The sequence below is a fragment of the Dendrobates tinctorius genome, unplaced genomic scaffold (assembly GCF_039654945.1).
Source record: "Dendrobates tinctorius isolate UK_male_01 unplaced genomic scaffold, ASM3965494v1 ptg000019l, whole genome shotgun sequence".
NCBI classification, from domain to species: domain Eukaryota; kingdom Metazoa; phylum Chordata; class Amphibia; order Anura; family Dendrobatidae; genus Dendrobates; species Dendrobates tinctorius.
The window spans coordinates 8,534,413-8,548,899 of NW_027361687.1; the positions used below are offsets into that span (position 1 = coordinate 8,534,413).

At 45.5% G+C, this 14,487-nt stretch overlaps 1 long non-coding RNA gene across 1 annotated transcript; it reads left to right on the forward strand.

Moving 5' to 3' along the window:
- The first annotated feature begins 461 nt into the window (after positions 1 to 461).
- On the forward strand, positions 462 to 13,951 carry LOC141082682 (uncharacterized). Its single transcript, XR_012230545.1, has 4 exons — positions 462 to 882; positions 1,500 to 1,642; positions 2,035 to 2,133; positions 13,832 to 13,951. It is a non-coding gene; the product is annotated as an uncharacterized lncRNA (long non-coding RNA).
- The last annotated feature ends 536 nt before the right edge of the window (positions 13,952 to 14,487 follow it).

A 14,487-nucleotide genomic window follows, 5' to 3' on the forward strand; every position in this document is an offset into this window, starting at 1 on the left:
GTATATATCAATCTTACTCAGTGCTCAAGGGCGGTTCATGCCTGAAACGCATCTAAGCGTTATCTTATCTACCTCCATGAATTTTCATTCCGTGTTGTGAAATAAAGCATTGAAGATTTTATTCAGTTGCTGAATTGGAATTTTTTTTCTCCATACATGTCAATATAGTTATCAGCAGAATTTTTAACTCTATATATATAAATTAGTAAAACATGTGAAAATCAAATCATTTATGAAATATTACAAGATGTATCATCTTCATTGGACCAACCCTTCCTCGCATCATGTAAGCATTCTCCTTTTGGCGTGACTGACATGATTTGCAAGAGCGACATCACCGACCGACTTTGTGCAAATCTCTGGCACGCGTGGAATGTTCGGATTCCCTGGGAATGCGCAGTGCACCGATGAAGCCGAGGAACGTACACCGAGCTTGAATGCGCATTCCCAGGGAGGCAGAACATTGTGAATGCACACAAGATTTTTAGAGACCTGACAGTAATTAATCATGTGTGGTACAGTAAAGGGTGCTTTACTGGATGGGAGATACATTTCTCCCAGCAGATTAATGTTCGGCCGGCTTTTTTCCTAAAGACAGGACCTGCGATGATGTCATGGTCACGTGATCAGCCCATGTGATGTCTACCTCACTGGTGGGAGGGGTTATAGGTTATGTAATGGAGGTTGGTGTTTGGCACATGGTGAGATATGTGGAAGATATGTGGAAGATACAGGAACTTGGCTGGACTTAGCCTGAATTTGTTTGCTGGACTACACGTGCTTCAGAGCTATAGCAGCAACACTCCAAACAACCCTGGGAATAGCACCTGGCGGATGCTGCTGACCTGGCAGCCACTTAGTTAAGCGCGTTCCGTGCAAGGGGTGAGTCTGGGACCAGTGGTTCTCCAAGCTGGAATACATTTATGTTTTCCTTACTTTCTGTTAATCTGCTGTTTGCAAAGTGACATTAAACCACTGAAATTGAACTTTAAACCTGTGTGTTGCCTCGTTACTGCAGCCCTGCCATTACCTACCAGAGCGAATCCCTACACATGTCACTCATGGCTTCAGGGACTTGCTTACATGTTGAAAAATGGAAGGTTAGTCTGGATATATCAGCACCCCCCTGACTAGTCAAGCATTAATTTATAATGCGCAATTGTTCAAAGATAATTCTAGATTAATTCAGTAATCAATAAGCCATGTAAAGTTTGCTAAACATATATTGTGGTAGTTTTAGAGTGCTACGACATGTAACAGGTTTCCTTTAACAATACACATAAACTAAAGCTGTGGTATGGTTATAAGTAAATTAAATATACAATACTGTATCAGATTTGTCTCTAAGGTCACCATAGGGTTAAGATAATGTTTAGCTTTTATATATCCAAGAGAATGGAAGAATGGAGGAAAATAATTTAATATAAACCATTTTTCTGAAAGCTGTTTCAGAAGTTACAAATGTTAATATTAGATGAAAAATCCCTTAATGATTGCAGATTGTACATCGAGAAAAATCCACACTCAAGCACCTGGGAGAATATTACGAAAGAGTTACATTGCCGTCCCCATGGAAAACAGAGCAAATGTGAGGGCTTGTAATTTTGGAGCAAAGCAGTGAAGAAGCAAATGACTTACTGAGGTCAGTAGAGGAAGACGTTCCAACTCTCCTCATTATCTGCAGTATATTATATATATCATACTGAATCCCTCCAGTGTTTTGTCAGTTCAAATTGTAGTTTGTCAGGTTTGGTTCATTAAAAAAAAAAATAATAATAAATTCACATCATACTGCTTTGCCGCAAATCACATTTCCACAAAGCCTCCAGATACCCTAAAAAGATATGTCTCATAGGACTGTACCCCACCCCATTCATGGTCTTTATCACACAGCAAATTCACAATAGAAACGGATGGGCATCTGGAAGTAAATAATAGTCTGTTTACTATCACAGCAGAATAACAGAATTTTCAGGTGTAGGTGGGGGAATTATTAAAAATCTGTCCAAAAATGTTCCGTTTTATCACAAACAGACCAATTTTTGCAAAACACTGACTCAAACTGATGGTGTCCCTGTCAGAGGTAACATCACTTTGATGTGACTTGAGGCAACTCCCACATTCTAAACCGAGGTATGTTTTATTCTTTATTTTTTATTTACTATACATTTTGTACACTATAATTATAGTTTTTTAAGTTTCATAATTGTTAAGGTTGAAAGTAGACTTCTGTCCATCGAGTTCTAGCTGTAAGTAAACTTTTAAAAAATGTTTCCAGCAGAATTATTGATCCTTTGCCAGAAAATATGTAGCAAGAAATGCTGTGTAGGTAGTTATATGTACAAAAACCTAAATATTGCAATGAGACACAGTATAGTCGTGGAGAAGTCCAGAAGGTTGGGTTTGGAGAGTTTTGTCTCCTCGCTAATTCCACATGAAATAGCATATTTCCTACAATCCTGAATGGTAGGGTTTCCACAAGAAACTCTTGGTTACCAATTAGATAGTATTGTTGATCCCAGGGTAACTTGTGAATACTGAATCATGAAATTCTTGAAGGACGTGAACAAGAATCTGAGGCGGAACAAATATGTTTTGTGTAGGAGAATTGTCAGGGGCTAACTCATGAATCAATGTCCTCAGAACTATCTAGAGAAACAAAGCACACAACTATACACTCAGCTAGAATGGGAACTTGTTCAGAAACCTTAGTTTGATTTTGGAGAGAAATTTTAAGAGAGCGCATCAGCTTTAAGGTTTTTGGTATAAGGTCTAAATGCCATCCCCAAAAAATCTAACCTAGAAAAGAATAAAACCCATCTAGCTTGCCCAAGGTTTAGTCTCTTGGCTGATTCTAGATGGACATAGAAGGTGTGAAACACAAAGACCCAAAGTCTACTAAGGGTATAAATAGAGAAGAGTTCTGTCCTTGGCTCCCAGCAGAGAGCTAATTACATCTGATAGCTAGCTCTCTGTCGTAAAAGACAGGTGAATGAGATTAGAGATGGAATAGAAAAAAAACACAATTCCAACATTCATATATAAAAAATTACTATTTTAGGCCTCTTTCACACATCAGGTTTTCGCCGTCAGGCGCGATCCGGCGCTTTTGACAGAAACTGGATCCGGCGAAATGCAATGCCGGATCCGGTTTCCCCCCCCATTGACTTGCATTTGCGCCGGATCGCGCCGGATGGCCATGCGTTTCATCCGGTTTTCGCCGGATCCGGCAATGTGTCGCGATCCGGCGTCTGGAAAAAACGGCTACTGTAACGTTTTTTGTCTCCGGCGAAAAAGCTGGACACGCCGGATCCGGCGCGACCGTCTTTTTCACACAATGAAAGCCTATGAGCGCCGCAATGCGCCTGATCCGGCGAAAGCCGGATCCGGTGGCCGGATCCGTTTTTTTTGGTCTGAGCATGCTCAGTAGCTCTGCCCACAAGACATATATAAAAGCAAGACAGTGGGACCCACAGCCACACCCAACATGCCACCCAAGAAAGCAACCAAGCGCAGCAGGAGAAGGCAGGAGACCACTGCAGCACCATCAGCACCACCACCACCCCAAATGGAGCAGCAAATGGAACATGCTGAGGAGGGGAGGCCTGCAGCAGATGAGAGACGGTAATTATCAAATCCCCCATTCCTCCAAACTAGGGCTATTGAATATCAAGATATTCATTGGCCCTTTGTTTCTCTTTATTCAACAGCCACCCAATAGATGCAGCAGCAGCAGAAATGGCAGCAGCTGGAACACCACCCACAGGCATGGAGTGTGGCCACCAGGAAGACAGCACATCATCTTCTGGGAGCCCTCCCTCGCATCGTCAGCGTTTGACGGTAAGTTTTTATTTCCAAAATCCATCATCTCTGTAATATATGTCTATTCATTGCCTTTTATTTCAAAACAGGATTCACAAGATGAAGAGGAGCTCCCAGAAGAAGAAGGAAGGGGTGGACAGACACCTGGAGTGGGCTCACAATTGGTAAGTTTTTTGCATCAAACGCAGAAACACAACATCACACTACACACAACACATAGAAAACAATGTTCTGCAGACCACACACAGCAAACAAATGCCTACATCCAAAGACATAACATTTTTTGTTTTCTTCTCTAGTCTTCCCAATCTGGTGCTCGGCCAAGAGGTCCTCGCAGTGCCTCCCAGGGTCGTCGGCGACAGCAACGCGGCGGTCACCAGCGTGTAAGTATAAATATTTTTGCTTTGTTTTTTTGCACTTTTTATTTCATTTCTTTTGTGGAGGCTAATTATGTTGTTTTTGTCTTTTTCTTTAACAGCCTTCACAGCGTGCTCCCGACTCTGACGGTGAGGATGGAGGGATTGATGTGGACCGCCTCATCGATCTCGTCAGAGAAAGGGAGCCGCTCTGGAATATGGCTGACCGCCGCCACGCTGACCTTATCGTTACCCGACGACTCTGGGAGGAAATCTGTTCGCTCCTTGTGGGCCGCTGGGAGGACCTCGATGTTCGGGCCCAGATTAAAGAGCGTAAGTATATACAGTACCAGTTGCTTGATGTAAACCAGTGTTTCCCGAACTCCAGTCCTCGTGGTCCCCACGGATCATGTGTTCAGGATTTCTATTTACTATGGAAATCCTGAAAACATGACCCCTGGGGACCATGAGGACTGGAGTTTGTGAAACACTGATGTTGTATACTAACCACTCCTTTCTCGTTTCAGGGAACAGAATTGTGAATCGGTGGCGGTCTGTGAGGGATCGTTTCAAGAAGGAGTTCAATAAAGAGATGCGGGCCCCGAGTGGATCTGGAGGACGCAGGAGCAAGTACAAGTACGCACAAGCCCTGTCGTTCCTCCGGGAAACAATGGTCACTAGAAGGTAAATATTACACACCACATGTGAAAAAAAATGTTAGATGTAACTTTTTTTTTTCAGCCAGGGCCATACCATGTCAGTATTTTAATTGTTTTTTTTTCTCTTTATTCCACAGCACGGTGAGCAGCACTCGGGAGCCTGCATGATTGGACCCTTCTGAGGCGATCCCTGAGGAGACCGGCACCGAGGGACACTTCGACCGCCCCGGTACATCTGCACCTTCCCAGCCTTCCCACACATTTGACCCATCTGTCCCATCAACCAGCACAGGAGCATCGTGGCCGCCTACATTACATGAAGCTGCTGGTGAGGAGATCGCTTTCCCTTTACCCCACCCTTCTGCCCCTGCCACCTCTAGTACACCTGCGGGTACTGGGCGGCAGCGGCAGAGGGGTCAGGAAAAGAGTTATGCGCCAGAGTTCTTGCATCTGAATGCATCTTTCCAGAACTGTCTAAAAGTCTTGTCAGAGCAAATCTCCGCAGGCTTTCAGCAGATCAACTCCAGCATTCTGGAGGTGAAGACACTTCTGCAAACCATGCATTCAGAAGCAAGATCTTCGCCAAACCACACCTTTTTCAGGTCTGTTGTGGAGCGCATGGCAACACGATCTCCTACCCAGCAGATGCATGTAATGCATTCGTGCCACGGTGCTCTACAGCAGGTTACCTCCCAACCTCCACCTCCCACCACTGTAGTTCCTCCACCTGCACCCCCTCCAGCCACTTTCCATCCTCCCCCTCCTATTACATCTGCACCCCCTCCAGCCACTTTCCATCCTCCCCCTCCTATTACATCTGCACCCCCTCCAGCCACTTTCCATCCTCCCCCTCCTATTACATACCAGCAACCTCACCAGTACCAGCAACCTTCCCAGTACCAGCAACCTCCCCAGTACCAGACATCTCCCCACTTCCAGCAACCTGCCCCGTACCAAACTCCTTCCCCGTACCAAACTCCTTCCCCGTACCAAACTCCTTCCCCATACAACTTTCCATCAACATCATCTGCTCCTACAGTCCCTGCCCAACCCTCCACTCCACCGCCCACCACCTCTTCTGCCTCCCACATGTCCACCCATTCTGTAGCTTTTTCCACACCATCACCTCTAACTGTTCCTTCCCCACCACGATCCCAGTCCTCTCTCCACACTCCCATTGTCGAAGTGTCCCGCAGCCCCTCCAGCAGTATTTCCACCCCACACTACACCGAGTTATAATGTTTTTTTTGTAATAAAAATGCCCATTTGGTTGGTTTCAAACCTTTATTAAAAAAGTTTTTTTAACTTTAAAAACAGTTTACACAAAAAAAAATATTTTAAATAAAAGTTAAATTATTGTTTACACTGGTTGTCTGTCATTTCTTTCTGCGGCGAAATATGTTTAAAAAAAAGGTTAAATACAGGGTATTTAAAAGGTAAAAAGGTATTCAAAACCAGGTATATAACAGTGGGTAAATTTTAGCTTTTTTCCACAGTTGTGTTCCTGGTTGTGTTTGAAGCAAAGTATTTCACCTGAAAAGTTGTGTTTATTGTTGGTGATTTCCTAACAATGTACACAACTTTTGTTAAAAGGTGAAATACTTTGCATAAAACACAACCAGGTACACACCTGTGGCCTAAAGCTAAAAATAGTAAGACCATGACAAGAAAGCCAACTTTGGTTGGCAAAGGTATATACTGTTGGTCCAGAAGGTACACAAGTTTGGTTAGGGCACAAATCTTTCACACTCTGTCATCCTGCCAGTGTACTCTGCCTTGAGGTGACATAAAGTATAGTGCAAAATTGTCCCTCATTACTGAAACCGTCACAGAACTTCTAGTGGTAATATTTCCAATGACAACATCCATCTTCGCCAGTAACTTGCTCTTCTCTCCAACCTGCACTTTCTCCTCTACAACCTGTCAAAGAAGGGCTGTAGGAACATGCTATATATAGTTTTCCAGTAGCCAATCCCGTTCGGAAGGCCACAAGGGTCAATTTTAAAAACCAGATCCGGCGTAATCCGTCGAAAAACGGATAGAAAAACGGATGAACCGGATGAGACGGATCCGGTTTTGTCTGTCAAGAACAAGACGGATCCGGCAGAAAACCGGATCCGGCACATCAGGTTTTACAAAACATTTGCCGGATCCGGCATTCCGGCACGACGCCGGAAGGCTACTTTCACACATCAGGTTTTCGGCGTCAGGCGCGATCCGGCGTCGTGCCGGAACGCCGGATCCGGCAAATGTTTAGTAAAACCGGATGTGACGGATCCGGTTTTCTGCCGGATCCGTCTTTTTCTTGACAGACAAAACCGGATCCGTCTCATCCGGTTCATCCGTTTTTCTATCCGTTTTTCTATCCGTTTTTCGACGGATTACGCCGGATCCGGTTTTTAAAATTGACCCTTGTGGCCTTCCGAACGGGATTGGCTACTGGAAAACTAGATATAGCATGTTCCTACAGCCCTTCTTTGACAGGTTGTAGAGAAGAAAGTGCAGGTTGGAGAGAAGAGCAAGTTACTGGCGAAGATGGATGTTGTCATTGGAAATATTACCACTAGAAGTTCTGTGACGGTTTCAGGGACAATTTTCCACTATACTTTATGTCACCTCAAGGCAGAGTACACTGGGATGACAGAGTGTGAAAGATTTGTGCCCTAAACTTGTGTACCTTCTGGACCAACAGGATATACCTTTGCCAACCAAAGTTGGCTATCTTGTCATGGTCTTACTATTTTTAGCTTTAGGCCACAGGTGTGTACCTGGTTGTGTTTTATGCAAAGTATTTCACCTTTTAACAAAAGTTGTGTACATTGTTAGGAAATCACCAACAATAAACACAACTTTTTAGGTGAAATACTTTGCTTCAAACACAACCAGGAACACAACTGTGGCAAAAAGCTAAAATTTAGCCACAGTTATATACCTGGTTTTGAATACCTTTTTACCTTTGAAATATCCTGTATTTAACCTTTTTTTAAAACATAGTTCGCCGCAGAAAGAAATGACAGACAACCATTGTGAAACGATAATTTAACTTTTATTTAAATTTTTTTTTTTTTTATGTTTTTAAAGTGCAAAAAACTTTTTTAATAAAGGTTTTAAACCCAATGGGCATTTTTATTACACAAAAAAAAAATTACAAATCTGTGTACTGTGGGGTGGAAATACTGCTGGAGGGGCTGCGGGACACTTCGACACTGGGTGTGTGGAGAGAGGACTGGGATCGTGGTGGGGAAGGAACAGTTAGAGGTGAAGGTGTGGAAAAAGCTACAGAATGGGTGGACATGTGGGAGGCAGAAGAGGTGGTGGGCGGTGGAGTGGAGGGTTGGGCAGGGACTGTAGGAGCAGATGATGTTGATGGAAAGTTGTATGGGGAAGGAGTTTGGTACGGGGAAGGAGTTTGGTACGGGGAAGGAGTTTGGTACGGGGCAGGTTGCTGGAAGTGGGGAGATGTCTGGTACTGGTGAGGTTGCTGGTATGTAATAGGAGGGGGAGGATGGAAAGTGGCTGGAGGGGGTGCAGATGTAATAGGAGGGGGAGGATGGAAAGTGGCTGGAGGGGGTGCAGATGTAATAGGAGGGGGAGGATGGAAAGTGGCTGGAGGGGGTGCAGGTGGAGGAACTACAGTGGTGGGAGGTGGAGGTTGGGAGGTAACCTGTTGTAGAGCACCGTGGCACGAATGCATTACATGCATCTGCTGGGTAGGAGATAGTGTTGCCATGCGCTCCACAACAGACCTGAAAAAGGTGTGGTTTGGCGAAGATCTTGCTTCTGAATGCATGGTTTGCAGAAGTGTCTTCACCTCCAGAATGCTGGAGTTGATCTGCTGAAAGCCTGCGGAGATTTGCTCTGACAAGACTTTGAGACAGTTCTGGAAAGATGCATTCAGATGCAAGAACTCTTGCGCATAACTCTTTTCCTGACCCCTCTGCCGCTGCCGCCCAGTACCCGCAGGTGTACTAGAGGTGGCAGGGGCAGAAGGGTGGGGTAAAGGGAAAGCGATCTCCTCACCAGCAGCTTCATGTAATGTAGGCGGCCACGATGCTCCTGTGCTGGTGGATGGGACAGATGGGTCGAATGTGTGGGAAGGCTGGGAAGGTGCAGATGTACCGGGGCGGTCGAAGTGTCCCTCGGTGCCGGTCTCCTCAGGGATCGCCTCAGAAGGGTCCAATCGTGCAGGCTCCCGAGTGCTGCTCACCGTGCTGTGGAATAAAGAGAAAAAAAAACAATTAAAATACTGACATGGTATGGCCCTGGCTGAAAAAAAAAGTTACATCTAACATTTTTTTCCACATGTGGTGTGTAATATTTACCCTCTGGTGAGCATTGTTTCCCGGAGGAACGACAGGGCTTGTGCGTACTTGTACTTGCTCCTGCGTCCTCCAGATCCACTCGGGGCCCGCATCTCTTTATTGAACTCCTTCTTGAAACGATCCCTCACAGACCGCCACCGATTCACAATTCTGTTCCCTGAAACGAGAAAGGAGTGGTTAGTATACAACATCAGTGTTTGACAAACTCCAGTCCTCATGGTCCCCAGGGGTCATGTTTTCAGGATTTCCATAGTAAATAGAAATCCTGAACACATGATCCGTGGGGACCACGAGGACTGGAGTTCGGGAAACACTGGTTTACATCAAGCAACCGGTACTGTATATACTTACGCTCTTTAATCTGGGCCCGAGCTTCGAGGTCCTCCCAGCGGCCCACAAGGAGAGAACAGATTTCCTCCCAGAGTCGTCGGGTAACGATAAGGTCAGCGTGGCGGCGGTCAGCCATATTCCAGAGCGGCTCCCTTTCTCTGACGAGATCGATGAGGTGGTCCACATCGAGTCCTCCATCCTCACCGTCAGAGTCGGGAGCACGCTGTGAAGGCTGTTAAAGAAAAAGACAAAAATAACATAATTAGCCTCCACAAAAGAAATGAAATAAAAAGTGCAAAAAAACAAAGCAAAAATATTTATACTTACACGCTGGTGACCGCCGCGTTGCTGTCGCCGACAACCCTGGGAGGCACTGCGAGGACCTCTTGGCCGAGCACCAGATTGGGAAGACTAGAGAAGAAAACAAAAAATGTTATGTCTTTGGATGTAGGCATTTGTTTGCTGTGTGTGGTCTGCAGAACATTGTTTTCTATGTGTTGTGTGTAGTGTGATGTTGTGTTTCTGCGTTTGATGCAAAAAACTTACCAATTGTGAGCCCACTCCAGGTGTCTGTCCACCCCTTCCTTCTTCTTCTGGGAGCTCCTCTTCATCTTGTGATTCCTGTTTTGAAATAAAAGGCAATGAATAGACATATATTACAGAGATGATGGATTTTGGAAATAAAAACTTACCGTCAAACGCTGACGATGCGAGGGAGGGCTCCCAGAAGAAGATGTGCTGTCCTGTTGATGGCCAGACTCCATGGCTGTGGGTATTGCTGCTGCCAGTGATGCCATTTCTGCTGCTGCTGCTGCATCTCTTTGGCGGCTGTTGAATAAAGAGAAACAAAGGGCCAATGAATATCTTGATATTCCATGGCCCTAGTTTGGAGGAATGGGGGATTTGATAATTACCGTCTCTCATCTGCTGCTGGCCTCCCCTCCTCAGCATGTTCTATTTGCTGCTCCATTTGGGGTGGTGGTGGTGCTGATGGTGCTGCAGTGGTCTCCTGCCTTCTCCTGCTTCGCTTGGTTGCTTTCTTGGGTGGCATGTTGGGTGTGGCTGTGGGTCCCACTGTCTTGCTTTTATATATGTCTTGTGGGCAGAGCTACTGAGCATGCTCAGACAAAAAAAAACGGATCCGGCCACCGGATCCGGCTTTCGCCGGATCAGGCGCATTGCGGCGCTCATAGGCTTTCATTGTGTGAAAAAGCCGGACGCGCCGGATCCGGCGTGTCCAGCTTTTTCGCCGGAGACAAAAAACGTTACAGTAGACGTTTTTTCCAGACGCCGGATCGCGACACATTGCGACACATTGCCGGATCCGGCGAAAACCGGATGAAACGCATGGCCATCCGGCGCGATCCGGCGCAAATGCAAGTCAATGGGGGGGAAACCGGATCCGGCATTGCATTTCGCCGGATCCGGTTTCTGTCAAAAGCACCGGATCGCGCCTGACGGCGAAAACCTGATGTGTGAAAGAGGCCTTACAGTGTTCACTGTGTGGTAACTTGGTCAGTACAATCATGGCAATACCAAATTTGTATAGTTTATTGGTTTACTGCAAAAATCATATTTTATGCTGCTTTAATCTACTGTAAGACATATGAATGAGTAATTTTATTTGTGACTCCCATCAAAAACAAACATGTCTCCAGCACTTTATGCCGAGAATATGGTCCTCAAACAAACACGGATGTGTGAACAGCCTATAGGATATAATGTGTACTCATTTTATTCTTGAAAACCTTTGACTAAAACAAATACAAGACTCGCAGACGTCTGAATGACGTCCTAATATCAGGTATCCCTACAAATCACAACTGATTGATGCAGATCTCGGTACACTTTGTCATTACCGTATTGTCAAGTTATCTTTCTAAAAAGTCAGGATTGTCCTAAGAATCCCTTTAGGCTACATCATGAGTTCTACTCCAGCCACAATCAGTGCTTAAGTCAGAATTTAACTGGTTACCATTTACATAGTTACAGAGTTAAAAAAAAAATTAGTATGGTTGAAAAAAAGTCCCATGTTATGAGATCAAGCTAGCTCTAGGAAATGATAAAGATAATGGGGTGTATGTACATGCATATTTTATTATTATGTAATTAATTCCACTAGATCAGCATTTCCCAAATTGCAGTCCTCGCGGCCTCCAACGCGTCATGTTCTCAGGATTTCCTTAGTATTGCACAGGTGGTTAAAGTATTATCAAGGCACAGGGCTGCCACTAGGAATTTTGGGGCCCCATACTGGCAAAATTTATGGGGCCCCCCTTGAGACTCTGCCCAGGCTCCACCCCAAGTTCCGCCTCCACTCTAGCTCCTCCACCACACAAAAAATGTAGAATATTAGATAGATGGAGAGATTGCTTGCATACCATGCTAAAATCTGATTCCAAGCTAAAATCTACTGCTACATTCACAGTATGATTATCTCTAATCTTTAGCCACAGTCACACAAATGTGATAACACTTACTGTATCTGGCTGCTGCCGACTTCTGAATCCTGGGCTGGCTTGGAGATGGCTGGCTTGTGGATAGCGCAAGGCAAGAATGGCACGCTACGAGGCTTCACCGTGATCTGAAAAAGTATAAATATTTGCTGCGGCTCTACATTTGACAAAAAACACATAAAAAAAGACGCTGGTGGTCCAGGTGCTGAGATTGCAAACAACCGCCAAACTAGTAACAGGTACACACTTTATCTTTTAATTACTGTGCTCACCACCTGCCCAATTGGAATGGTCCCAAAGCCAGTAGTTATATGCCCATCCTGATCCCCTTCTTGTAGTAATATGCCCCATCATTGTCCCCTTCATGCAGAAATATGTCCCATCATGATCCCCTTCATGCAGAAATATGTCCCATCATGATCCCCTTCATGCAGAAATATGCCCCATCATGATCCCCTTCATGTAGTATTATGCCCCATGATCCCCTTCTTGTAGAAATATGCCCCATCATGATCCCCTTCATGTAGTAATATGCCCCATCATGATCCCCTTGTAGTGTTATGCCCCATCATAATCCCCTTCTTGTAGTAATATGCCCCATCATGATCCCCTTCATGCAGAAATATGCCCCATCATGATCCCCTTTATGTAGACAATAGAAATTGCCCATCCACCACCTCCATCATTTCCTCATCCCCATCACTGCCCTCTCTCCCACCACCATCATTGCCCTCTCCCCATCACTCCCATCATTGGCCCACTCCCCATCATCGGCCCTCTCCCCATCATCTCCCCTCACCCAATCATCTCCCATCTCCCTATCATTGGCCCTGTCCCCATCATCTCCCCTCCCCATCATTGGCCCCCTCTCCATCATCGGCCTTCTCCCCATCATCTCCCCATCATCGGCCCTCTCCCCATCATGTCCCCATCCATAGGGCAGCATTGTCAGCAGGGGCAGGCAAGCTACACAGCAGAGACCACCAGCGCACATGATCATCCCCGCGGCACCATGAGACGTCGCAGTGCACTCAGACATTCAGGTAGACCGACACAGACAGACAGTGACTAGTACTTACTCACCCTTGCTCGCCGCCTCGTTATTCTGCGCCTGCCGCCTGGTCGTCCACTCCTGCCACCTGGAGGCTGGTCTGGTCTGGTCTGGTCGTCCACTCCTGCCGCCTGGTCTGGTCATCCACTCCACTGCCAGCGCTCCCAGCAAGTCCCACGTGGCGCACGCTGCTCTGCTCCGGAATTAGGAACAGCAGTGTGTGACATCACATGAGGGCTGTGCTGGCTTGGCTGGACCATGATGCACCGAGGGGAGGGGAGGGGGAAGGGGAGGGGGAGGGCCCGGCAGGTAGGCGCTGGGACTGGGTTGTGCTTTTTACACTTTACAAAGCGCGGAGAAGGCAGAACAAAATGTTGGGCCTCGGGGGGCCCGCGGGCCCTCCTAATCGTCATATAATTGTAAGGGTTGTCGTGCCCTGATGGCAGCCCTTTTAAGGCATTAGGAATTCTCTCACCTGTGCAATACTATGGAAATATTGAAAACATGACCTGTTGATGACTGGAGTTTGGGAAACACTTCACTAGATGATCATTACCAACTCCCTGAATAATGAATTAATCCTTCTGCTACATACACCCATACCATTGTAACATCACCAAATATACCAATTTTGCTTGTTAGCACAGAGACAAGAACAGCCTCCCTTTTCTTAGACCTTTTCCACTCCTCCTTATTACATTAACTAACACTTGCCTACTCCTCCTTAACCACTTCTCCACTCTCCATATCTACCCCACTAAATTACTTACTCGGTGAGAAGCATGGTCCTCTTAAAGATTGCAATCACCTTCACTGCTAAATTTTGTTCTTTCAGATCTTCAATATGAGCTTCCAGGTGGGCAACATACTGATATCTGCCAAAGCGGTATTCCCTCTCCAATTGTGCATATATACTGTATGTCAGATTATGCTATGAAAGAAACCTTAATTACTGCCATCCATTGTCCAATCAAACAAAATAGAATGATAAAACATACAAAAAATGTGTTGAAGTTCTTCCTTAAACGCCTGCTTTTAATTCCCATTTTTGAACTCTACTTTGTTCACAAACCACTTGGGTCACCAAGGTTAGTAGTGGACAATGTTCTGTAAGGGTTAAAAAATATACAGTAGAGATAAGAATTGAAACAGCAGGCAATACTTTCTCTATGAACTTGTAACGAGGTGGCACAGGGTGGTAGTCATGGGTGAGTTCACTAAGCAACAGTCAGTGAGCCCCCTGGCACCTTGTACGTGAAAAGATAAATAAAGTCCCGGTACTGCGATACAGTTGATTACCTCCATTCCACGTTCCCTTCTCCCTCCCAGGGCGGTGAAGAGACAGACAATGAGACGTCCAATGCTTTTTATAACAGAAGCATTTTCTTCCAGAATAGATGTCTTCAGGCACAGATTACAAGAAGGCTTAGCAGTATCAATATCTTCAGGCACAGATTATAAGCAGCAGGCAGTCCTTCACATTCAGCACAC